A 27,880-nucleotide genomic window follows, 5' to 3' on the forward strand; every position below is an offset into this window, starting at 1 on the left:
AATGCCAGAACCCTAGTCCAGCCCTCTTCTTCACCCCCCCCCCCAACTTCATGGCTTTGGAGACCCTCTGTCACATGTCATCTAGCCCCTCTGAGCATCTGTGGTATGTAGAAAGCAAATGAAATCATGAAAGTAGAAAGGCCTGGTAAACTATAAAATGCTGTGTGTATGCAAATAGCTCCCCTCAGACCTTGACGCCAGTCCCATGTGAAAATTCATTCAGTTGGGACTCCTGGGTGGCTCAGCGGTTGGGCGTCTCAGGGCATGATCCCTGAGTCCCAGAATGGAGTCCCACATCAGGCTCCCTACATGGAGCCTGCTTCTCCCTCTACCTGTGTCTCTGCCTCTCTGTGTGTGTCTCTCATGAATAAATAAATAAAATATATATTTTTTAAATTCATTAAGTTCACATACACACAGAGTTTTACCTAGCAGTGGAGTGGAGGGGAATTGACTGTTAAAAATGTCAGAGGGAGGCACCTGGGTGGCTCAGTGATTGAGCATCTGCCTTCAACTCAGGTCGGGATCCTGAGGTCCTGGGATCGAGTCCCACACTGGGCTCCCCACAGGGAGCCTGCTTGTCCCTCTGCCTGTGTCTCTGCCTCTCTCTCTGTGTCTCTTACGAATAAATAAATAAATTAAAATCTTTAAAAAATAAAATAAAACAAAAATGAAATGGGAAACAAATGCATGGAGCTCCAGCTGTGTGTCAGGTTCTACTGTAGGGGTCGAGAATACATCAGGATACTGGATAGTCAAGATCTCTGTCCTTGTAGAGGCTATGTTCTCCTGCTGGAGGGAGAAAGGTAGTACATAAACAAGATGATTTCAGAAAGAATAAACACTAAGATAATAAAATAGGATGAGGGATTAAAGTGACAGCAGTGGGAGTACCACCTAGGAAGGCAGTCTGGGAGGTAACACTTGGAGACCTGATTGGCAAAAAGTAGCCATGAAGATCCAGGGATAGCTATCATTCATGGCCCTTGTGCTCATGCCAGATATCATGCCAAAGGCATTCCCTGCCTCATCAGACAGCCGTCACAACTACTTTATTGGAAGAATGACCAGTTTTAAGGATTTTCAAAAGATGATATTCCATTGGATGCCCATAGTAGCCCTTACTTAAACACTGGGTAGGTAGGCCTGGAGGGCACACCACGTAAAGGTGTCAATGTGAGCAAAGGCAAGGGAGATGAGTCCTTACCAACCCAGGGTCTGTTTCAAGGGAAAAAGAGAGGACCAGACAGGAAGCTCCTTAGTGTTCAGAACATAGGGATTTTTACTTTATTCTGAGATGATTGTAAACTCCTTTAAAAGTTCTCAGCTCGGGACACGGGAGTGACTCAGCAGTAGAGCATCTGCCTTTGCCTTGGGGTGTGATCCTGGGGTTCCAGGATCAAGTCACACATCGGGCTTCCCACGTGGAGCCTGCTTCTCCCTCTGCCTCTCTCTCTTTCTCTGTGTGTCTCTCATGAATAAATAAAATCTTTAAAAAATAAAATACAGGAATCCCTGGGTGGCTCGGCGGTTTAGCACCTGTCTTCAGCCCAGGGCTTAATCCTGGAGTCCCTGGATCAAGTCCCACATTAGGTTCCCTGCGTGGAGCCTGCTTCTCCCTCTGCCTGTGTCTCTGTGTGTGTGTGTGTGTGTGTGTGTCTCATGAATAAATAAATAAAATATTTTTAAAAAATAAAATGCAAAAAAAAAAAGTTCTCAGCTCTTGGGGGGACTGGGTGGCTCAGTCTATTAGGTGTCCAACTCTTGCTTCCACCTCAGGTCTTGATCTCAGGGTCATGGGATCAAGCCCTGTAGGGCTCCACATGCTTGAGATTCTCTCTCCCTTTCTTTCTGCCCCTCCCTCTGCTGTCTGTCTTTCAAATAAATAAATAAATCTTAAAAATATATATATACTCTCAGCTCTCCACTACTTTATGTTAATAAATCAGGCCAGTTGTGATCTTTGGGTGGAGGAAGAATGACTTATTTTTTTAAAGAAAAATGAATACAGTCATCAGTACTATATGAGGAAGAGGAAAGGATTTCAGGAAATTAGACATCAGGAGAATTTCTCCAACTTTGAAAAGCTGGGAACCCCTGCCCCTACACTTGAGGCTGTTTTACCATTCAGTTTTTAGCTTTGAATAAATTAAAGCATGTTTTCATACATTTCTTGGCTCTTTGTGGGGATTTACTATTCATATCTTCTGCCTGCTTTTGCATAGGAATGTGTATGTTTTTTCTTATTGGTTTTTAAGAGCTCTTTCTATAAGGAAGAATTTCTCAGGGTGCCTGGGGGGCTCAGTTGGTTAAGCGTCTGCCTTCTGCTCAGGTCATGATCCCAGGGATCAAGCCCCGCTGGTGTCATCATTGGGCTCCCTGCTCAGCAAGGAGTCTGCTTCTCCCTTTCCCTCTGCCCAACCACCCGCCTGCCCCGCTCATGATTTCTCTCCCTCTCCCTCTCCCTCTCTCTCTCTCTCAAATAAATAAAATCTTTAAAAAAAGAAAAACAAAAGCAAAAAACTTCTCAATACTGCAATGTGTGGTGCAGGGGGTGTGTCTGCTTTTTTTCTAGGGCTCTTGATTTGATATCTATCCCCCAGCTCTCTCCCACACCCTTCACTTGGCCCAGGCCCTAAAGCCCAGTGGAAGATACCAGGCATGTGGACAAAGAAGAGGAATGATCCAGATCTAGAGCAGAGAAGGAAGACTCCCCATGCCCACCTGCTGAGCCTGCCCTCTCTGGCAGAGAATGCCATCTACAGCCCCTGATTCATCAGTCCTTTGTCAGGAAGTGGCTTCTGCCCAGCTGCCTCCCTGCAGGGCTGCCCCGCCCCATCTCACCCCACCCAAAAGCACATTTAGAAACTGAGACCTAAAGGTAAAGAATAATAATACTTTACTTGGAAAGAGAGGGTCCAGGAGGGTCCAGAGCTTGGACAGCAGCCCGGATTAGGGAAGGGATTTGCCCCAAAACATATGGTAGGGGCCCAGGCCAGGACCCTTCCTGGTTTTATAAGAAGGAGGAGGGGCCCTTCCTTGCCCCATGGGTCCCTCTCTCTCCCAGTTGGCTCTGAGTCCCAGCTCTGCTCTCCCCGCAAACCTGTCAGACCTGAAATAGCCCAGGAGAAAAAAAACAAACACCTTGGGTAAACAACAGGAAATGTGAATGAATCAGGATTTTGTTTTTAAGGAATATCGTGTGTCCACTGCTATTTACCAGGTCAGGGCGGCATGGCCCCTTGTGTAGAAGGGACCCTGGCACCCCGCCTGGACCTCCCCTCTTTATTGACTGTCAAGTGGTAGAAGGAGACACAGCTCACAGCCATTCCATCTGTCACCTGGTCTTTGGCTGATCCGGCCCCCTTCTTGCTCCTCTTGTGGCCAGTTCCACCACCACACCCAAGTCCAGACCCCAAGACTCTGCCCTGTACTCCCCCACCCATTAACTAACCCAACCCTTTAGTGGCCTCCTATTTGTTCCTCAGTGGAGAGCCAGCTGAATTGTTCAAAACACAAATATGACTGTGTCATTCCCCTGCTTCAAACCTTCTGCGGCTCCCACTGTCCTGAGGACAAAGTCAGACCCAGACCCCAAACACGGCACTGAAGGCTCCTGCCAGCCTCCCCTTTGCCCCCTTCCCCTGGCCCCCCTCCAGCTATACTGACCTCTCATACCCACAAACTAGCCTTGCCTGTCTCCATCAGGGTTTACACACATGCTGATTCCCTTTCCTGAGTTTGCCCCACCAAGCACCAACCATCCTCAGCTAAAACAGAGAGGCCTCTCCTGCCTGCTGCTTCTCCTAGTGCCTTATACCTCTCCTTCATCACAATCAGCATGTTCATAATTACTTAATTTTGTGTGCAGTTATTTGTTGAAAGAAGTCTTCCTCTCTGATGACAGGACTATCCACGTTCAACATGACAGCCCTAGCGTCAACATAATGGGAGCTTGGGTGAGCACCTGCATGTGCAGAACACTGCCCTGGGCACTGGAGAGGAATGTGACAGTGACACCCACCTGATCCCTGGGACTTGGCCACCTTGTTCCTAAACATGCATATGGTCACACCTGCTGTGGCCGCACCCACTTCACTCCCCATTTGTCAGCAAAACCTGTTCAGTGTCCCTGCCATTGGGAGCCTCTGCTTGCATACCTCCAGGAAGGGGGTGCTCACCACCTCCCCAGGTTGCAATTCCATGTCCAGCCCAAGAACACCAAAGTCAGACAAGAGAGTACCTCAGCGCCAGCAAACAGGCAGGGAGTGAGAAATAGTGACAACATTGCTGTTCCCAGCTGTGGGCTTTACATCCTCTGCCTTAATCGACCTTCACCACAGCTCCATGAAAGAGGCCCTTTTCAGGGACATTCATATTATAGGGAGAGAAAGCTGAGGCTCAGTGAGGTTAAGTGACTCATCCAAGGTCACACAGCAAGGAAGACATGAAAGTTAGAGACATACACAGAGCTGCAACATAGTGCAACACACCACCATCCCTCCAGATCCAAACCCATGTGTTCCTCTAGTTTTCACACACAAAAGGGGATTCTCTGCTACACCCACTGTCTGCTCGCTCATTTTTTTTTTAAGATTTTATTTATTTATTCATGAGAGATACAGGGAGAGAGAGAGAGGCAGAGACACAGGCAGAGGGAGAAGCAGGCTCCAGGCAGGGAGCCTGATGTGGGACTCGATCCTGGGTCTCCAGGAGCAGGCCCTGGGCTGAAGGCAGCTCTAAACCACTGAGCCACCCGGGCTGCTCCATGCTCACTCATTTTTTATTTTTACTTAACAATATACTGTGAACATCTTTCCATGCTAATGAGTTTTTAATTCTACTGATTTTTAATGGCTGTGTGATATTCCATTGTCTGACTCCATTAAACTACTTGCCTATGAATGGACACTTCTTTCCTTTTCTTTTTGTTTTTTTAAGATTTTATTTATTTATTCACGAAAGACATAGAGAAAGAGAGGCAGAGACATAGGCAGAAGGAAAAGCAGGCTCCTCGTGGGGAGCCTGATGTAGGACTTGATCCCAGGACCCCAGGATCACCACCTAAGCTTAAGGCAGATGTTCACCAACCAGGTGCCCCTGGACACTTATTTTCACAATTATTTTATGAGGATCAGTTGCTAGAACTGGAATGGCTGGTTAATAAGCTGTCTTTTGAGGTTCTCAATACATGGTGACAAATTGCCCTGATGAAAGGATTGTAGCAGGCACTAGTTCTCCTGGCCCTTGCCTTGTACCTGTCATATGTCCCTTGTCCAGTACCCAGTGTGTCACGGTGATCTTACCTCTCACCTCACCCCCACCCTCCAGAGTGAGAGATTACCCTCCCCAGAGACCTCGAGCTTAGCTGGGTTCCTGACTCCCTGGCAAGTCCCAGAGAGACATTTGTTGCCTGGCCAGTGTTGATGTCACTCCCAGTTCCTCCAGGGCCAGCCAAGAGGGTTTTAAGGCCTCCCCAACCCACATGTACCACTTCCATGTCAGGCGTGGTTTCCCGCTGGGCTACAGCTGCCCCTCACCAGCTGGTGACTCAGAGCCTGGCCAGGATGGCAGTGCTGGCTGGGTCTACTCAGCACTCCAAGTGACTAAACTTGCGGTGAAGCTGGGCTGGGCCTCTTGAGGTGGGGCTGCCTCCACCCCAGCCTGGCCCTCCTTCCTCTCTCCCTTGAGTATTACTGCTTTCTGTCCTCTGGGCCTTCTCAATAGGATGAGAATAATCCTGGATACCGAGTGCCTGAGTGTGCCAAGGTGATTGAGACACAGTTCCCACACTCTCCGAGGGCCTAGCCTGGAGGACAGAAGTCATGTCATGCGGATGAACAAAGAAGAAGCCCAAGAGGAAGAGGGGGGTGGTGGCAGAGAGGGAGAGACATGTGGTGGGGAGAGTCCAGAGCTGGGCATCAGGGTGGGCAGTGGCCACTGTGTAAGGACCATGAGGACCAGGTAGGGGAGCAGGGAGCTTGCAAGGACTGTGCTGTTCCCCCCCATATGGTGCCTCCATGAGAAGTAGCAAAGTCTGGGGTGCCTGGGTGGCTCAGATGGTTAAGTGCCTGCCTTTGGCTCTCCAGATCCTGGGATCAAGCCCCGCATTGGGCTCCCTGCTCAGGGGAGTGTCTGCTTCTCTCTTTTCTCCCTACCTCACACTCATGTTTTCTCTCTCTCTCAAATAAATAAATAAAATTAAAAAAAAAAAAGAGTAGCAAAGTCAGTGACAACAGGCTGGGGCAGTCTTACACCAAGGCCCCAGCTGGCTTGGCAAGTGCAGCACGGGCTGGATTCGACCCTGTCACCCAGCCCACCGGATGCCCTCGTAGATGTTTGACCTGCTTATGCAGGAGTCCTGAGTGAGGAGGCAGCCACAGGGATGGTACCTCCTCCTAGGGGAGCATTTGGAAATGTGTGTATGGGGGAGTTCTTAATTGTCACCATGTCTGGTGTCCGTGGGAGTGGGAGAGGAGATGCTATTGGCATCTAGTGTCTGAAGGTCAGCGACGGTAAGTATTCTGCTGAGATGGCCAGTGCTGCCCAGGCATGAATTCCTCCCCTGCCCTCAAAACCTAGGGCTGAGACCCCTCTGCTGTCCAATTCCATTGTGGAGAGGATCATACCTACTATAGAGGTTCCTCCAGTGTTTAAAGTGGTTCTGAGATACACTGTGTCACTGGGCTTGCACCTCGCCTGGGCAAGGACTAGGCTGATGTTTTTATTTGTCATCTAGGAATAATGATGGCAAGGACACGGGTAGACATTGAGCGGCCCATGTGCTGGGCACAGGGCCAGGCCTTTGGATGTGTTATCTTCCTGATGGTCCTATGAGGGCTGCACTATAATTATCCCCATTTTGCAGATGAGGAAACACAAGCTCAGAGAGGCAAGGTCAGTCACACAAATGGGAAGTCAGGGAACTGGTTTTTCTTTTCTTTTCTTTTCTTTTCTTTTCTTTTCTTTTCTTTTTTTTTTTCTTTTCTTTTCTTTTCTTTTCTTTCTTTTCTTTTTTTTTTAATGATTTTATTTCTTTATTCATGAGAGACACAGAGAGAGGCAGAGACATATGCAGAGGGAGGAACAGGCTCCCTGCGAGGAGCCGGTGTGGTACTCTATCCCAGGACCTAGGGATCACCACCTGAGCCAAAGGCAGATGCTCAACCACTGGGCCACCCAGGCTCCCAGGAAGCTGGTTTTTCAACCCAGGTTTACTTCACTGCAAAGCCCTACCCCTGCCGTTAAGACGGATGGGGAAACAGACATTCTCACTGCTCCCCAATTAGTCACTGGCAAACCCAGAACCAAGGTCTCTGAACCTGTTCATCAGGAGTCTTCCCCCTCCACCCCTGTGCCAAGGGCCCCATCTGCAAATGTGGAGCCCTTTAATAAGAATTAATTAAATTTAAAAAAATATTTTATTTATTTATTCATGAGGGACACAGAAAGAAGAGAGATGCAAAGATATAGGCAGAGGGAGAAGCAGGGTCCCCATGGGGAGCCCGATGCAGGACTCCATCCCATGACCCCGGGGATCAAGACCTGAGCCAAAGGCAATCAATTAACCGCTGAGCCACCCAGGCATCCCCCTTTAACAAGAATTAAAAGAAGCATCTTGATCCCAGGATCAAGTCCTGCATGGGGCTCCCTATGGGGAACCTGCTTCTCCTTCTGCCTATACTTCTGCCTCTCTCTGTGTGTCTCTCAGGAATAAATAAATAAAATCTTAAAAAAAAAAAAGAATAAAAACCCCCAAGGAGAGGCCTCCCTGAGCCTATCCTCCACCCCTGGTGCCTGCTTTCTCCTTGTATTTCCTGCTCTGGAAACCTGAAGGCAATTTCTTTTACCTAAAGTGACTCATCTTTCTACCTATAAGGTATCTTCCTGTAACTGTGAAGAACTCCAAAGATGCTAAATCCTTCCTCTCTCTCCACCAGAAAAGGCCCTGGCTGCCCTCAAGGTGAGCAGGAGCGGAGTTTGAATAGTCTTTAACCTTCTGATGGCCATGGGGTCTGGGCCCCACTGGCTATCACCATCCTGGGCCTCCACTTTCGCAAAAGGGAGCTAATAATCCCTGCCAGCCTCGCTCATGTAGAAAGACAATGAAATCAACCATGTATAGCACTTGGCCCAGGGCCATTAAATAGTAGCTGTTCTCACGACAACTGTCAGCATTGAGTGTGGAAGACAGATGGGGCTACCCTTGATGATACAAGGTGGACAGTAGGAGATGCCAAGGTAGGGGTTTGAGCCAAGGATCCTGGGAGTCCTGAGCTGGGAAGGTGTGGCATGAAACAAGGTGGCTTCTTGGGAGGAGGTGGTACTTGAGCTGGGCTGTGAGAAAAGGAATATATATTGTGGTTGTAAAGAGACCATGGTCCCAGGTGTGCCAGCTGAGCGGCAGAGCGCTGATTTGTAGAAATTCTCGTGGGGGGGGCCTCCGGATGAGAGGAAAGGACTCCATGGGACATGGACAAGGCTGGAAATACTGACCTAGGAGTCAGGAAAACAGTTTTTCTTTTCTTTTTCTTTTATTTATTGTAGCCTAATTTATACATACCAAATGCACAATGAGGGTTTTTTTTTTTATGTTTTTGCTGCTTTATTGAACCATAACTGACATATAATAAACTGCACATATTTAAAGTATAGATTTGATAATTTAGAGCATATGAATACATACAATCAGCACCACAATAAAGGTAAGAAAAACACCCATAAACCCCAGTGTTTCCTGCTGGCCCTTTATAATTCTCCCTCATCTCTCCCACTCACCTTGTGTGGGTGGAGGCAGCCACTGACTTGATTTCCACCACCATAGATGAGTTTACATCTTCTAGAATTTTATATAAATGGAATCATACACTATTTTTTTTTGGCCTCGCTTTTAAAAAAATTCGCATCATAATTTTTCTATAGATTTTATTTTTAAGGAATTTCCACATCCAACATGGGGCTTGAACTTACAATCCTGAGATCAAGAGTTGCATGCTCCACAGGCACCCCTTCAAACTCAGCATCATAATTTCAAGATTCATCTATGGTATTGTATTACTAATTTACTTTTTATTGCTGCCTTATACTACATAGTAGGGTTGTACCACTTGTCTTCATCCTTTTGCTTGTCGGTGGCCATTTGAATTATTTCCTGCTTTGAGGTATCATAAATAAAGCTTCTGTGAACATTTGTGTGTGGCTTGATGAGTTGTTGGTTTTTTAAAAGATTTATTTATTTATTTGAGAGAGGAGAGAGTGACACACCTGGGTGGCTCAGCGGTTGAACATCTGACTTCAGCTCAGGGCCTTAACCCCCTGGGTCCCGGGATCAATTCCTGCATTGGGTTCCTTGCAGGGAGCCTGCTTCTCCCTCTGCCGGTGTCTCTGCCTCTGTCTCTGTGTGTCTCTCATGAATAAATAAATAAAATCTTTAAAAGAGAGAGAGAGAGAAGAGAGAGTACATGCAAGCAGGGGAAAGGGCAGAGGGAGAGGGAGAGAATCTCAGACAGACTCCCTACTGAGCATGGAGCCCACAGGGGACTACATCCCAGGACCCCAAGATCATGACCAGAGACAAAATCAAGAGGTGGATTCTTAACTGACTGAGCCACCCAGGTCCCCTGCATGTTGAGTTTTATCTATGTATGCATGTGTGTAACTGTCACCCAGGTCAAGATATGAAATATTTCCAGCACCCCAGAAGTTCTCTTGTGCCAGGTCATACTCCTTCAATGGTGATTGCTGTTCTGACACTCACCATAAATCAACTATGTTTGTTCTAGAACTTCATATAAATGGAATTAAACAGCAATACAGCACATTTTCTTTTGTGTCTTATTTTCTTTTGCTTAATATCATGGTTCTGGGGACTCTTGGGTGGCTCAGTGGTTGAGCATCTGCCTTCAGTTCAGGTCATGATCCCTGGGTCCCAGGATCGAGTTCTCCATCGGGCTCCCAGAGGGAACCTGCTTCTTCCTCTGTCTGTGTCTCTGCCTTTCTCTCTGTGTCTCTCATGAATAAATAAATAAAATATTTTTTAAAAACCCATTATGGTTCTGAGATTAACCTGGGTTATCCTCTACAACCACAGTTCATTCTCTTTTTTGCTGTCTATTATCCCACTGTATGGACACACCACAAAGTTTATCACATTCTCCTGGTTGTTTGTTTGTTTGTTTGTTTGTTTTCACATTCTCCTGTTGATAGACGTGTGAGCTACTCCCAGGTTTTGGCTATTACAAATAAAGATGCTATGAATATCTGTGTACAGTATTTTTACAGACATCCTTTCTTCCTGGTGCTTGAATCATAGCTAGGAGTGGAATTTCTGGTTATAGGGGAAGTATGCTTATTGCTAGAAACTGCCAAACATTTTTTCGGAATAGTTGTCCATTTCGTGCCCCCACCAACAACGTAGGAGAATTTCAGTTGCCCCACCTTCTTGCCAACATTTGGTATTGTTAAGCCTTTTGAGTTTAGCCTTGCAACTGACAAGTGCATGGTGGTTTTGTTTTGCATTTCCTTTATGACTAATGGTATGGAGTATTCTTTCCATGTGATATTGAATTTCATTTTACATTTAAAGGCTGTGTTATTATGAAACATGCTTGATGAAAGACATTCAACTATAGTGTGTAAAGCCCAAAAAAGAAAATTTTGTCTTAATCTCCCAATTTGCTCTCCCTGTCATTAGTTAAGTTTATTATATAGCCCACACAGATATAATTGTATACACACACATACATTTATGTTTTTAACCCCACACACGCAAATCCTCATTTTATTGAACATATATTTTTTCTAAAGATTTTTATTTATTTATTCATGAGAGACACACAGAGAGAGAGGCAGAGACACAGGCAGAGGGAAAAGCAGGCTCCATGCAGGAAGCCCGATGTGGGACTTGATCCCAGATGAGCCGAAGGCAGATGCTCAACCGCTGAGCCACCCAGGCATCCCTTATTGAGCATATATTATGTGCAGATTTTAGGCTAAGGGACTGATGCAGTAACTATGATAATTGGAAGAGGAGACTGGGGCCCAGAGAGGTTAAGGCAGTTGCCAAGGTCACACAGCTCATAAGTGGCATTGTCTGTACTTGAACCCAGGTTTCTGACTTCAGAACTCCGGGTGGATTAACGGAGATGCTATCCTCTTACCTTAGATACACTTACTCATTTATTTGTCTTTTTATTTATCTAACAGGTATTCTTAGAGCCCATGTCAGGCTCTTCCTTGCCTCTCAGATCAGAGCCACAGCTGGGCTGAAGAATTAGGTCTAATATAATTTAGGGAGAAAGGGGTGTGATGGGAGATGTAGAGGGGGCCGGTCTGACCCACATTTTGGGTCAAGAAAGGGTCTAGGAGTAACTCCTGAGGGATGTGTCAGATGCCCACAGGAGAGAGGGTCAGACTACAGAAACAGCACAGGTGCAAGGGGGTGCACGTGAAGGGAGCCCATCTCTTCCCTGGGATGTGTGGGGATTGAGAGGAGGTAGGTGAGGTGGAGGATGCCAGCAGCCAGACCTCATGGCCACCTTAAGGAGCCTGGCTCCATCCTGAGCCTGAGCGTAAAGGGCTGGAGTCATGATTTTCAGTTCCAGGGATTTAGGTTTTAATTTCCTTCCATCTTCATCCTACAAGATTCTCCTGCAAGGAGCACAGTGTCCCGGTGACTTGGAGGCCACCCAAGCACCATGTCCACAGCTGTTCCCAGAAGCAGATGCTCCTGCTGTGGGCTTCAGGCCGCCTCGTCGGTCTGGAAGGATCTTATTGCCCCCTGGCGGTGGCAGCTGGGACATGGCTGTGGAGGGAAATCCAAATTCTTCAGGGCCTGGGGAAAGGCCTACGGGGAGAGGAGTGGTCCCACTCTTCCCCCAGACCTCTCATCCTAGTCAGCACCCGCCCCCTGCCTCCGCCAGTTGTTCACCTGGGGTCCACTCTCGAGCCCTCTCTCTCTCATTCCCTTCCTCTTTGCTCTTCTCTGTGGCTCCCTTAGGCACCACTACTCTAGTGTCTACACAGAAACCAGAGCCGTCTTTTTATTATTATTAAATAAAAGTTATATATAATAAATTGTACAAATCTTAAATGCATAGCTTGATCAATTCTTATGTACGTGATCATGCATGTAACACCCACCTAGATCAAGACACAGAACATTTCCAGCCCTGGAAACCCATCTGGTCACCTCCCCTCACAGATACCTATATTCCAATCTCTACCACCTCAGATCCATTTGACCTGTTGCCACCTGCAAAGAAAAGGAGTCACCATATAATGGGTACTCTTCTGCTTCTTACTTGCTATGGTTCACGTTACACCTTTGGGGTTTAACTATGATGTTGTGTGTATTTATTCCATTGTGTTACTGAGCTATCATTCATTTATCCATTCTACTGTTGAAGAGCATTTGAGTTGTTTCCCATTGGAGGCTAGTAAGAATAAACTGCTATGTATATTCCAGTAGAAGTCTTTGGTTGACATAAACACTCATATCAGTTAGGCACGTGCCTGGAGGTAGAGCTGCTGGGTTGCCAGGCAGGCAGAGGTTTAGCCAAAAAGTTTCTGAAAACAGGCGTACCAATTCCCAGTCCACTCATAATGGAGGAGACTACAGCCATTTTTTGAACTTTTTATTTGGAAATAATTTCAAGCTTATAGAAAAGTTTTAAGAATGACAATAGTACAAACGGCACATTTGTACATCCTTTGCTCAAACTATTATTTCATATCATGGGGAGATAGATCTACTATATATATACACACCCATTTGCACGCATATTGTAAGAATGTATAGATATAAACACATAAGAGTATACATGTATGTGTGTTATATAACATTCTTACATGTATCTGTATACGTATATGCATGTATATAACTTGTCCTGAATTATTAAAGCATACACTTTACTTTTTAAAGATTTTATTTAGGGATCCCTGGGTGGCGCAGCGGTTTAGCGCCTGCCTTTGGCCCAGGGCACGATCCTGGAGACCCGGGATCAAATCCCACATCAGGCTCCCGGTGCATGGAGCCTGCTTCTCCCTCTGCCTGTGTCTCTGCCTCTCTCTCTCTCTGTGACTATCATAAATAAATAAAAAATAAAAAAAATAAAGATTTTATTTATTATTCATGAGAGACACAGAGAGAGGCAGAGATGTAGACAGGGGGAGAAGCAGTCTCCCCACGGGGACTCCAATGTGGGACTCAATCCCAGGACCCTGGGATCATGACCGAGCCAAAGGCAGATGCTCAACCACTGAGCCACCCAGGCGACCCTTAAGCATAGACTTTAAACTTCATGTTTCTTTATACCTAAACACTCCAGTGTATTTTGTAAGCATAGGGATATTTTCCTACATAGCTACAGCATAGGTAGCAACTTCAGTGGAATTAATGCTGATTCAATACTTTTATTTAAGCCACTACTCACATTCTTTTTTTTTTTTTAATTTTATTTATTTGAGAGAGAGAGAGAGAGAAAACACAAGTGGGAGGGGCAGAAGGAGATAGAATCTCAAGTAGGCTCTATGCTGAGCAAGGAGTCTGACACCAGGGCTCCATCCTACTACCGTGAGATCACGACCTAAGCTGAAACCAAGAGTCACACACTCAACCGGCTACACCATGCAGGTACTGCAACCACTCACATTCTTATTTGTTAGTTGACTCAGTAGCACCTTGCATTCTCCCCTTACCATATGGGATCCAGTCTGAGATCAGGCATTGCACTTAGCTGTCAGGTCTCTGCAGGTTCTTTCAACTAGCAACATTCCAGAGCCTTCATTTGCTTTTATGACTATAGCAGTCATTCTCAATTGGGAGCAACTTTTGCCCTCCAGGGCACATTTGACAATGTCTGGAGACACTTTGGGTAGTCATGACTGAGAGTGTACTACTGGCCTCTAGTGGGTGGAGGGTAAGGATGCTGACAAACATCCTACAATGCACAGGACAGCCCCCCTGCAGCAAAGAATCGTCTGGCCTAAAATATGAATAAGTTGTCAAACCATATATTAGAGTGATCCTTTAAAAAAACATGAATTACATCTTAGCACCTTCCTCTTAAATCCCTCCAATGGAAGGAGCAATGGCTTTCCATTGCTCTTGGAATAAAATCCAAGCTCTTTATCCCAGCCAGCTGTTGTGACATGGCCTCAGGCCTCATATCTTCCCTCGTTCTTCCTTGTTCACTGTGTTCCAGCCACACCAATTTGTCTGTTCCATAAAAATGCCCAGGTTAATCCTACCCCAGGACCTCTGCACTTCCTGTTTTCTCTATCTGGAACACTCTTCTCCCAATATCCACTTGGTAGATTCCTTAGATTCAAGTCTCATCTCAAATGCTCCATCTTCAGGTTGCCTGGCAATACAGATTCCTTCATCCCATCACCCTGCTTCATTTTTTTATGACACTTTTTATTATCTGAAATGATCTTGTTTATTTAATTACATGTTTATTGTCGTCTTCCTCATCAGAGTGAACACCACCCAGGGGCAGGAACTTTTAATCATTTTCTTCACTACTATATCCCCCACAAGAACATTAATACATCCTATATAAATGTCAGGTTACAATGTAAAGATTTTTTTTAAGATTTATTTATTCATGAGAGACACACAGAGAGAGGTGGAGACACAGGCAGAGGGAGAAGCAGGCCTCCCACAGGGAGCCCGATGCGGGACCCAATCCCAGATCCTGGGATCAGGCCCTGAGCCGAAGGCAGATGCCCAACCGCTGAGCCACCCATCTCTACAATGTAAAGATATAACAAAATTCTTTGTGTATCTTCAGTGTTCATTCTAAAGGGCTACTTCAAGGCAGCCAGTGGCTCAGCAGTTTAGCTCCACCTTCAGCTCAGGGCCTGATCCTGGAGACCCAGGATCGAGTCCCACATCAGGCTCCCTGCCTGGAGCCTGCTTCTCCCTCTGCCTGTGTCTCTGCCTCTCTCTCTCTCTGTGTGTGTGTCTTTCATGAATAAATAAAATCTTTAAAAATATAAATAAAAATAAAGGGCTATTGTCCCAGATACTGTCTCTTTAGACTGTCTGATCATCAGGTGGAAGTGGCTGTTTATGTACAAGTCATCCCTTCCCTACTTGCTCTCAGCCCTGCTGACGTGATTGTGAGCTGCCACCATTTCTGCATTCTGTAGAACGTCGGTCAGCAGCAAAATTTTATTTTTGTCACATCCCTTTCCTTGCCCTTGAAACACAGTTCAGATGGAGTCCTTATGGTGAAAGTTGCAATATTCAATGTCCTTTTGGTATAATCCTTTCTCAAACAAGGAGCCCTAGCCCTGTCACCTGAAATAAAACAAGCTTGAGACTATCTGCTGGCTCAGTTAGGGGGAGACAGACCTCATATTTCCCCTGTAGAATGTTTCCAGTTTCCAGGAGCGAAGGTATCTCTTACACTAACCTTTTTTCTGAGGTAACCCCTCTGGTTGTTGAGAACTCCAATCAAGGTCACCTCAGAGTGTGAGTTTTTAAGGAGTCCTAAAGTATGACAACCATTTTTGGGGTTACTCATTGCCTCTCTCTGTTTGTGTGCTAAATTACTTCACCGTGTACTATTTTAGTGTTTTGGGAAAATGAAAAACAAAATGTGTTATTTAGCATAACTTACTTGATAACTGCCTTAAGGCAGAGATCCTCTGTCTACTTAACATAGCACCTGGCATAGAGGAGTTGGGATGGAAGAAGAGAGGAAAGGAGGGAGAGTTGGAGGGTTTTGCCTGTGTTCTTAAAAAGAGGATGAGATTTTCTCATAAGATGCCAGTGCTGGATTGGGGACGGAAATGAGACTAGGATTGAAGATTCCAGGTTTTAGGAATATAAGGTAATGGAAATGGGAAGTAAGTGACGTACTAGTCTAGGGTGCAAAATTTAAGGGTGGGGGGTGTATGTGCCAAAAATCTCAGTAATCAAGATAAAGAATAGTTTAATGAAGTATTTTTTAAAGATTTTATCTATTTAAATTAGTCCTTTTTAAAAGATTTTATTTATTTTTTCATGAGAGATACACAGAGAGAGGCAGAGACACAGGCAGAGGGAGAAGCAGGCTCCTTGCAGGGAGCCTGATGTAGGACTCGATCCCAGGACCCCTGGATCCTCATGACCTGACCTCATGACCTGAGCTGAAGGCAGACTCTCAACCACTGAGCCCCCAGGTGCCTCCTATTTATTTTTTAAAGATGTATTTATTTTAGGGCAGCCCCGGTGGCCCAGTGGCTCCTGCATGGAGCCTGCTTCTCTCTCTGCCCCCGCCCCTCTCTATCTCTGTCTGCCCCCGCCCCTCTCTATCTCTGTCTGTCATGAATAAATAAATAAAATCTTAAAAAAGAAAGATTTATTTATTTTAGAGAGAGAAGCAAGTGGGGGGAGGGGGAAAGGGAGAGAGAGAAGCTCAGACTCCCTGCTAAACACAGTTTCATGTGGGGCTTGATCTCACCACCCTGAGATCATGACCTGAGCCAAAACCAAGAGCCAGACACTTAACCAACTGAGCCCACAAGCACCCCAAGATTTTATTTATGTGTGAGAGAGACACAAATGAACACAAGCAAGGGGAGAGGCAGAAGGGAAGGGAGAGGGACAAGCAGACTTCACACTGAGTAGGGAGCCCGACATGGGGCTCAATCCCAGTACCCTGAGATTATGACCTGAGCCGAAGACAGACATCTAACTAACTGAGCCACCCAGGTGCCCCATTGATGAATTATTTTTAAATAAAAATTAATGTCAAAAATTCCATGATGAACAAAATATCAAAAATTTAAACAAAACCAGGACTTGAGGCAAGAGGAAAAATACCAATCCCCTCGTAGCCCTGGCCCTCAAGATCTTGCTGTTCCTCTCTTCAACCTGCAGGTGGTAGGGTCAGCTTCCTTTTAGAAAAATACCTTTGCTTGGCTTTTGCTTTCCGGATCTGTAGAACTGGTGCTTCAAGTCCATGCTGATCTGGTAGGTGGGTGTCTATGAAACTGGATAAGTCCCTTCCCTCTCTGGACTTCCATTTTTCTACCTGTAAAGGGCTACGAGCTCAAATTTCATTTCTAGCTCACACTTCTCAGCCATGTGTTCTCATTCACCCTCATTCTCCTTGCCATGCCATTTGGAATGTCATTGTTTTCCATTTAGAACCCAATTGTGGACTCCCTTTCATCTTCCTCTGGTTGATAGAATGCTCAATTACAGGAAATCTGTGATTTTGCAGAAGGGCAGAAGCTCCACTGTCCAAACTATTATAGCCTTCCCAATGTGTGGAGCATGGTACGGGAGCTCATGCAATGCTTAAATAACATGGTTGGTTTTTGTTTGTTTGTTTTTTTCCTGGTTAGAAAGTTATTTGTGTTTTTTCTTCTTTAGTTTATTTATGTAATAAATTGGCCATGTTTCTAGTGATGAAATCTCTTATTCTCGGGGATGGGGGAGGGACCCAAAAGTGAAAATGATCTATAGTTTTCTTCTTTCATTTTTAAAGATTTTACTTATCTGAGAGGGAGAAAGAGAAAAAGAGCACTCCCGTGAGCAGAGGGGAGCAGCAGAGGGAAAGGGAGAAGCAGATCCCTCACTGAGCAGGGAGCCCAATGCAGGGCTTGACCACAGGATTCTTAGATCATGAACTGAGCCAAAGGCAGATGCTTAACTGACTGAGCCACTCAGGTGCCCCAGAGATACATTTTTTTAAATGTGCTAAGGAATAGTGTTTGATGTTTGCATTTCACCTTTCAAATAGCTGAGCAAGAAAATTTTAGGTGTGGAGTGTGTCTGTGTCTACAGAAGAGCAGGGCCACTATGAGTGACTTGGAATCAGAGGCTGGTAATAGGTACTAGGCTTCATGCAGTTGTGGGTGCTGGTGGGACAGACTGTGCAAGGCCTCTATACCTGTCAGTTGTTGGAGAGAAGGCAGTGATGTGTGAGGGCTAGGACACAGTAGAGCCACATCTGTCACCCTCTTCAGCCTCAGTGACACAGATGACCTGCAGGAGTACTGGTGTCCTTTGCCATGGCTGCACACCTACTTGATCCCAGGACTCAGACAAGTCAAAGGAGAGGACCCGGCAGAAACCAGGGAGACTATAGACCCAGGATACCCAGAATCAACAAGGCAAGTTGGCAGATCAATGACAGCCACATGCCAGCTAAGCAAGAGTCTAAAGCCTTCCATCAAATCTCAGAACATAAAGAATGGCTGCTCTTTCCAAATCTTGAGCAAATTGATTCTGTGGCCAGCTCAACTTGGAACCACACAGGGGAGAGAATTCTAGGAGTCTTGGTTCCAGCTAAGTTGACATAGGACAAAGTAGAGCATGAATGTATGTGTGTATGTGTGAGAGAGAGAGAGAGAGAGGGAGAGAGCACACGTGACAAAAATTGGTGAATCTTCTCCCTCTGCCTGTGTCTCGGCCTCTCTCTCTCTCTCTCTCATAAATAAATAAAATCTTAAAAAAAAAAAAAAAAAGAAACTGCATGTAATAATAGTATCTAGCACACTATCTATATTCAGATTCCTCTAATTGTCCCAATAATGTTTTTATAGCTGTTTTTTTTTCTTTTTTAACTCTTTCTAAAATCTAATCAAGAAGCTTCCAGTGCATTTGGTGTCATATTTCTTTAATTTTTAAAAAAGATTTATTCATTTATTTCAGGGTGGGGGGCACAGGGGAGACTCTGAAGGTGACTCTGAGCTGGGCTCAGCGCAGGGCTTGAGCTCACAACCCTGAGATCACAACCTGAGCAGAAACCAACAATCAGACCCTTAACCGACTGAGCCACCCAGGTGCCCCAATATTTCTTTACTTTTTGTTTTTTTTTCTTTTTAAAGGTTTTTTTTTTTTTCTTTTTAAAGGTTTTATTTATTTATTCATGAGAGACATAGAATGAGAGGCAGTGACACAGGCAGAGGGAGAAGCAGGCTCCATGCAGGGAGCCCAGTGTGGGACTCCATCCCAGGTCTCCAGAATCTGGCCCTGGGCTGAAGGCGGCGCTAAACCACTGAGCCACCAGGGCTGCCCTTCTTTACTTTTTGAATCTGGAACAGTTCTGTCTCTTTTTCCTTCTCTTTCATGACTTTGGTGTTTAGTTTTGTTTTTTTAAGAGGCCAGCTCAATTGTCTTGTAGAAAGTCCCACCATCTTGATTTTTCAGTTTATTTCTTTAGGATTAGATTCAGGATAAATATTTTGGGTTACAATGCTAAACAGCTGATGTTACATATTTCCCTTTGTGTCATCTTAGAAGGCATTTAATGTTAATTTGTCCTATCTTTTTTTAAGATCTTATTTTTAAGTAGTGTCTACACCCAACACAGGGTTTAAACTCATAATTCAGAAATCAAAAGTCACATGCTCTATGGACCGAGCCACCCAGGTGCTCAGTGCGTCCTATTATTACCCCCCTTCTGGGATGCAATCTTCAGTGGTTCTCAGTCTGCTAAAATTTTCTACTTCTTAGGTCAATTTTGAGAGTTTATATACTGCAAAAAAACCTATTAACTTTTGTTATTCCAATTTATTATAATATTTAAAAATGATTAATAACATCCATATCTGTGTTTGTATCCTAATGTCACATATTTTTACTTTTTTCTCTTTGCTTTCTTTCTTTGGACTTACCTTTAGTTAAGATTTCTTTCTTTTTATTTGTCTTTTCAAACTGATCTTTTCAAACAATTTTTATTTATTCTTTTAGTATTTTTTTCCCATTTCATTAATGTCCACTTTCATCTTATTTTTCTCTCCTTTTATTTTACTGGTTTTTCTAATTTCTTAGATCGAATCCTTGATTCACTGACTTTGATTCTTTTATAAATAAAAGCATTTAAGACTGCTAATGTTCATCTGAGTACAACTGTAACTGTGTCCCATGGGGTTTTAGTATAAAGAATTCATTTCATTTCCTTTTTGAGGTATTTTTAATAATAAAGGTGTACTGTCTTACTTGTGTAATGAAAAGTGAAGAAAAAAAAAATACACAAAACACAAACCCACATAGTCCAATTACACCATTCCAGGATTTCTCTGCTGCAGGCAGAGGAGCAAATGCAGGAGTCAGGTGATGGGCACAGGGGTAGCAGAGGATTTGGAGACAGGTACTCTTTCAGCATGAGCTTCAGAAGTTGGGACAGCAGTGTTGGGGGAGGGGAAGGTGGTAAGGTATGGATCTCATAGAAAAACTGCAAATGGCAAGAGATTAACTTCAGAGTAAAAGAGGTTTGTTTGTTTTGTAAGCAAAGAAAACACCAAGGGAGGGATGCCGGGGTGGCTCAGTCAGTTAAGTGGCTGCCTTCAGCTCAGGTCATGATATCAGAGTCCTGGGATGGAGACCCAAGTCAGGCTCCCTGCTCAGCGGGGAACCTGCTTTTCCCGCCCCTCCCCCTACTCACCCTCTCTTTCTCTCTCTCTCTTAAATAAATAAATAAATAAATAAATAAATAAATAAATAACACCAAGGAAAAAACGGCAAGCTGTAACCCATCATGCAGAATGCAAAGCTCGGTCTCCTTCATGAGGCCCCATCAGTGGGAAGATTGGGGGTGTGGGGGGCTATTTGTAGCCTTCCAGTGAATCGGGGCAGAGAATGACTTATAAATATGCTCCAACAGCTCTTGGGTGGTCATGCTTTCGCCATGGAAGGCGGCAGACATTTTTAGGCCCTTGGGGTGGGATGTCGAAAACAGATGGCTTTGATTGTTGGGAATCCATTCAGCCAAATAACTGCTATTTTTGTTTTGTATATGAAACATCTGCTCAAACAGCTCCTTTGGTACACAGGGTGTGGCTGCAATGTGTTTAAGGGAGGATTATCCACAGCTAGGGGAAGGGTCCCAGCCTGGAAGGAAGACAGGGAGGGAGTTCGGGGGTCATGAAGACCCCACCAGGGACCCCACACAGGGACACCCAAAAGGTCTGGGCAGTGAGTCCTGAACTTTGGATCAGCGGACCCAGGACCCAAAGCCTGCCTCACCTGCTGGCCTGATGACAGGCCCCTGAGATCCTTCTAAGGGTGGCCAGCTGCGGAGGAGGGGAGCCAGGTCCCCAAGATGGACTCCCTTGTCTACCTGCTTCTTGACTCCAGAGAGAGCTGGAGACACCCAGTGTGACTCAAGACAAGGAACCCAGGGCCCAGGTTAGGCATAAATGGGAGGTAGGAAACTAATATCTAGAGGGACAGAGGGACAGGCCTGGACCACTCAGCAAGGCAGGACCAGACTCTGAGTGCTGGACTCCTGGCTTCCCCAAAGCTGAGAGTCACACTGAGGCTGAACCAGGGTGGGGAGGGCTCTGGGCCCTGACTCTCTGTGCGGTAAGATTGGAAGACAGTCAGGGAGAGGGATGAGTGGGGAGGAGCAAAGGTAGGAAGATAGTAGACTGAGAGGAGAAAGAGGGAGGAGGGGCGTGGAGATGAGGCAGGAAGCAGAGGGGACCAGGGAGACAGCCATTGTTTAATTTGAGTGGGGAGGGGAAGGCATCCCTGCTTTTTTTAGGCTATTGAGAGATTTTCAGGGTCTGCTTTGCAAGACACTGGTGTAGGGGGTGGTGTGTGATGAGGATCCCAGGGTGCCCCATCATGAGCTGCAGTGGGGATTAAGGTATTGCTAAGTAACATTCTAGAGTCTCATGATGGAGTACTATCCTCCTGGCCACCCTGGAGCCAGGGCAGATCCAGGTTTTGCAGGGAGAACCCTGAAGCTTTGACAATATGGGGAGGCAGGGGCGAGAGGCTCTCTTGAAGGAAGAGAAAACACAATTACAAAAACGAAAATTAGGGCAGGCCCGGTGGCACAGTGGTATAGAGCCTTGAGAGGGGCCTTGCTTCACAGTACCTCTACAGGTGCTCAGAGCCTGTGGATTCTCCTCCTTCATCCTCTATAACCCAAGGCCAGACACTGGAGGAGCAGAGGAAGGTGGGAGCAGGTGGTGTCAAGAGCATGGACTTGGAGGTCAGACAAACCTGGGCTGGAATTCCAGCTTAGTTACTTCCTGTGACTAACAAGTCATTTCATTCATAAACCTCAATTTTCTCATTTGTAAAATGGGCAGGATAATATTTATCTCCTCAGGATCATGGTAGAAATTAAGTAAAATAATAACACGTAGAGTAGTTAGCACAGTGCCTGATATATTGGAAGTACTCAATAAATGGTATGCATGACATGCCATAAGCATTTGGTTTATGATTATAATAATCATCCAAAATGATTCAATTTCACTTCAAATGGCACTTCTTCCAGGAAGCCCTGTCTTTTAAAAAATCAAACTATAACATGGGGTGCCATGCTGGAAGAGCATGTGACTCTTGATCTCAGGGTCTGAGTTCAAGCCCCATGTTAGATGGAGATTATTTTATTTTTTTATTTTAATTTTTAAAAAGATTTTATTTATTTATTCATGAGAGGCAGAGACACAGGCAGAGGGAGAAGCAGGTTCCCTGCAAGGAGCCCGATGCAGGACTTGACCCCAGATCCTGGAATCACACCCTGAGTCAAAGGCAGACGCTCAACCACTAAGCCACCCAGGCATCCCAGATGGAGATTACTTTTTAAAAATCTTTAAAAATTAAAGTGGGGAGCCTGGGTGGTTCTGTCGTTTGGGCGTCCAACTCTTGATTTTGGCTCAGGTCATGATCTCAGCGTCCTGGGATCAAGCCCCACCTCCCCCCAGCATCAGGCTCCCTCCTCAGTGGGGAGCCTGCTTCTCCCTCTCCCTCTGTGGCCCCGCATGCTTGTGCTCTCTCCTGCTCTCTCTCAAATAAATAAATAAAATATTTAATTAAAAAAAAGAGTTCAGGCTTTGGGCTCAGACATGCCTGGTTCAAGTCCTGGTTTGGCTGGGAGTTTGCTATGTGCCCCAGGATGTGCTATGTCTTAGTATCTGCATCTGTAAAGCATAGAAATCATCATACCTACTTGATAGAATTTCGAGGGAAATTAAATGAGATATTGTGCTTAAAGCATTTGGTAAACAAGGGGGCCCAGGAATTGGCAGGTGCTATTTTATTCATGTCTATTATATTCAGCCCCTCCCATACCCATCCTGGAAGAACCCCAGAGACTCCACAGCTCTGACCTGAACTATTACCCTAGCCTCCCTTGGTGCCTTCACCTCTGAGCTGGCCTCCTCTCAGCTACTAAGTGGGCTGTGCCAGAATGGCCATGGTTGGGTCACGGGGCCTTCCCTGGTGCTGTTGCTTTGGTTCAGGATTTGCCCCATCACCACTCCCCCCAACTTCCCATGCAAACTCAGTTCAGCCTCAAAGTGTCAGCTTTGCCTTTCTTTTTTTTTTCTTTTTAAAGATTTTATTTATTTATTCATTTGAGACACACACACACACACACACACACACACACACACACAGAGAGAGAGAGAGAGAGAGAGAGAGGCAGAGACACAGACAGAGGGAGAAGCAGGCTCCATACAGGGAGCCAGACGCGGGACTCGATCCCGGGTCTCCAGGATCACGCCCTGGGCTGAAGGTGGCGCCAAACCGCTGAGCCAACAGGGCTGCCCAGCTTTGCCTTTCCTAAGATTCCTTTCCAGATCCCTGGCTGGACTGGGTGCCCCTCCTCAGGCCTCATTGCCTCCCTATCCCTGCCCTGGCTCATCCTGGCACTGCATCTATAGGCTCACCCTGGAGTGCTCAGTACCTGGCAGAGTGCCCAGCACACCGCAGACACCTGATGAATGTTTATTAAATGTGAAATGGATAAATAAATAAATGTCACTTCCATATTTGAAAATCTTCCATGGTTTCTCATGGAGAGAGAGAGAGAGATGAAGTCCAAACCACAGAGTACTCTGTTCAACTGTCCATCCTCACCTCCCACATGGCACAGTTTGGATTCTGGCCCTTTCTCTTGTTAGCTGTGAGATCTTGGACAAATGGCTTGGTTTTCTCATCTATAAAATGGAGATAATAATAGCAAATAACTCATAGGTGACCATTTGGGTTCAATGAATTGATATATGTAAAGAGCTTGGAATAGTGATTGACACACAGTATGTCCCACACTAACTTGCTGTTGTCTTGCATGGCCTGCCTCCCCCTGCTCCTCCTCATCACTCTTCTGCTGGGGGAGGGGCAAGGACCCGGTGGCAGGACAGCTCCCTTTCTTTACCAGTCCTTTGTTTACTCAGCTCTACCCTTGACTCTCACCTTCCAAAGTACTTGGCACCAATGAATCCTGAGCTTCTCCAATGTTCTGTGGTTGAAGATTCTCTTTTTGAAGATTCATATTTCCACCTCCTCTTCTCTATGCAGTCATTAACCTTTAGCCACATGCTGTTCACCTTCCAGAGCTTTGTCACTATGCCTCACCTCTCATCCCTCCTTTTTCTGTTTCTTGTGTCCTTTTTACATTTTTTTTCCAAAATTTTTTTAAAGATTTTATTTATTTATTCATGAGAGACACAGACAGAGAGCGAGAAAGAGAGAGGCAGAAGGATCCCTGGGTGGCACAGCGGTTTGGTGCCTGCCTTTGGCCCAGGGCGCGATCCTGGAGACCCGGGATCGAATCCCACGTTGGGCTCCCGGTGCATGGAGCCTGCTTCTCCTTCTGCCTGTGTCTCTGTCTGCCTCTCTCTCTCTCTCTCTTTTTTATTTTAGTTATTTATGATAGTCAAACACAGAGAGAGAGAGAGAGAGAGAGAGGCAGAGACACAGGCAGAGGGAGAAGCAGGCTCCATGCAGGTAGCCTGACATGGGTCTCGATCCTGGGACCCTGGGGTCACGCCCAGAGCCAAAGGCACGCACCAAACTGCTGAGCCACCCAGGCGTCCCTCCAATTTTTTTTTTTTAAGTAGGTGCCTTGCCCAATCTGGGGCTTGAACTCACGTCTTGGAGATCCAAGAGTCACATGCTTGGGTGCCTGGGTGGCTCAGTGGTTGAGCATCTGCCTTTGGCTCAGGTCATGCTCCCAGGGTCCTGGGATGGAGCCCCACATCTGGCTCTCTGCTCAGTGAGAAGTCTGCTTCTCCCTCTCCCTCTCCCTCTCTCCCTCCTTCAACTTGTGTGCTCTCTCCCTCTCTCTCAAATAAATAAATAAATAAAATCTTAGGGGATCCCTGGGTGGCTCAGTGGTTTGGCGCCTGCCTTTGGCCCAGGGCGCAATCCTGGAGTCCCGGGATCAAGTCCCGCATCTGGCTCCTGGCATGGAGCCTGCTTCTCCCTCCTCCTGTGTCTCTGCCTCTCTCTCTCTCTCTCTGTGTCTATCATGAATAAATAATAAATAAATCTTTAATAAATAAATAAATAAATAAATAAATAAATAAATATCTTAAAGCAAAACAAAAAACTATTGCAAAAAAACAAGAGTCACATGCTCTACCAACTGATCCAGTCAGATACCCCTATTCTTTGTGACTTTATGGATTTAAACTTCTAATAATTCCCCTGCTGTTGCTTTAGCAGGGTTTCAGGAGTAACAGGATTCCACATTATATAACGAGATCTATTTTTCTATAAACAAAATTCTGAAGCAAAACATTAATTGTTCTTTTTTGGAGGAGGGGCACATGGGAATTTGCTTTATTGCTTGGCTGTTTGTTTTTTTGTTTTTTTTAGAAACTGTTTATTTTCTGCCAACCTTATTTCCATTTTGTTGCTTCTGTGGAAGAGCAGCTTGAGACCACTCAGTGGTTGTTCCTACCCATTCAGTGGCCTGAGCAGTGGGAGCTGCAGAGTAATCTTCAGTGGCTGGCTGAGCGCTCCTGTCTTCAGTAGGGAACGCTGAATAGGCATAGAGGGCACCTGCACGCCTTCAGACCAGTCTGCAACTTCAGGCTGAATAGCAGTGAACTTAGGAGCTGGAGCCGTCCATTCACCCTGAAATTCCTCCTTAGTCACAGCCTTTTCAGTAACGGCCTGTTCTTCCTTTTCAATCTCTTCAGGATCTCTGTAGAAGTAGAGATCAGGCATGACTTTCCATGGGTGCTCGCAGGAAATGGTGTCACGCATGCACAGGACTTCCCGGGCTAGCATCCACCACATCAGACCCACCGAGTGAGCTCCCTTGTTATTGCAAGGGATGGCAATGTCCACATAGCACAGAGGAGAGTCTGTTACACAGAGCAATGGTAGGCAGGTTAATGTAAGATGCCTCTGTGAGAGGCTGGTGGTCAGTCCTGGGATCAGTAACCACCAGAAGCCTTGGCTCTCGGAAGGCTGCCTGGATCTGGTTAGTGCCTGGATCTGGTGGTTCCAGGAGTGAAGCGGCCAGCAATAGGAATGGCTCCAGTAGCAGCAGCAAATTTCAGCACAGCTCACTGGCCAGTATTCCTGGATGATGTAACACTGACATCAGCTGGGTTTTCAATGGCAACAATGGCACGAGCTGCCAACAGAAGCTTCTCCCAGGTTCTCTTCAGATTTATGATGTAGATACCATCACTTTTCCTTTTGTAGATGTACTGTTCCATTTGGAAGTCAAGGTTGGTGCCACCTAAGTGGGTTCCTGCTGCAAGGAATTTGAGGACATCCTCCTCCTTCATTTGCAGAACATCAAGGGCTCCCGACATTGTTAAAGTTTCCCTTTAAGTTATGATGGGAACGCAAAACAATGATGGGAACGCAAAACAATGCCGCATGGACCCATCCCTGGGTAGCGCGGAAAGGCGTTTTGCTGTGTTTTAAAAAGTGTTTTGTTTTTAAAAATAGAGGTTCTGGGCAGCTCCTGTGGCCCAGTGGTTTAGCACTGCCTGCAGCCCAGGGTGTGATTTGAAGACCCCAGATCGAGTCCCATGTCAGGCTCCCTGCATGGAGCCTGCTTCTCCCTCTGTCTGTGTCTCTGCCTCTCTCTTTCTCTCTGTGTCTGTCGTGAATAAATAAATAAAATCTAAATAAATAAATAAATAAAATCTTAAAAAAAAAAATAGAGGTTCTCCCCTATTCAAAAAAGTGCCCTTGATCCTGATCTGTGGTTCATCTAGCTGTTCTTTTGCTAGTCCGTCTCTTTGCACCCTTGGTTCACCTGTACTTCTTTGGCCATTTCCCTCCTGCCTCTTTCTGGTGTCTACTCCTCTTGCTCAGCCTTAAACTGAGTGTCCTTCACATAACCAACCCTAGGCACTTGGATCATCTCAGTCACTATTGCTGGTGTCATCCATAGCCTATGAGCTGACAGGGACACCAGATCTGGCTTCTGACTTTGAACTCACATCCAGTGGCTTCCCACTGAAGCCCAGCCTGCCTGTCTTTCCCCTTTAAAATGCAACACTAGAGGTTCCTGGGCGGTTCAGTCACTCAAGTGTCTGGCTCTTGATCTTGGCTCAAGTCCTGATCTCGCCATTGTGAGTTCGAGCCCACGTTGAGCTCCACGCTGGTTATGGAGCCCACTTAGAAAATAATAATAATAAAATAAAATAAATAAAATGTAAAACTATCCTCTGCCCTTCCCCAGTCCTACTCTTGATCACTCTACTATTTTTTATTTTTTTTTATTTTTTTTAAGATTTTATTAATTTATTCATAGACAGAGAAAGAGAGAGGCAGAGACACAGGGAGAGGGAGAAGCAGGCTCCATGCAGGGAGCCCAACGTAGAACTCGAGCCCAGGTCTCCAGGACCACACCCCAGGCTGCAGGCGGCGCCAAACTGCTCTGCCACCAGGGCTGCCCCTACTATTTTTTATCATACCACTTATCACCTTGTAACATACTATATAATTTATTATTTACTTACTTATTGTGTTTCTCCCTCTAGGATGTCAGCTTCATATCCAATGGGATTATTTTTTCTTCTTCACTACTGCATCTTCAGTGTCTAGGATGATGTCTGGTGCATAGTAGGTGCTCAATCAATATTGTTGCATTAATGAATACCACCACACTTGGCCTTGCCAGAGGTTCCCAAGCACAGCAGCTTCTGTGTCTGCCATTCT

General features: G+C 45.7%; 1 pseudogene; it reads right to left on the minus strand.

Annotated features, from left to right (window-relative positions):
• Positions 1 to 11,740: 11,740 nt before the first annotated feature.
• Positions 11,741 to 26,565, minus strand: LOC121473165 (annotated as a pseudogene).
• Between the last annotated feature and the right edge of the window lie 1,315 nt (positions 26,566 to 27,880).

The sequence above is a fragment of the Vulpes lagopus genome, chromosome 12 (assembly GCF_018345385.1).
Source record: "Vulpes lagopus strain Blue_001 chromosome 12, ASM1834538v1, whole genome shotgun sequence".
NCBI lineage: Eukaryota > Metazoa > Chordata > Mammalia > Carnivora > Canidae > Vulpes > Vulpes lagopus.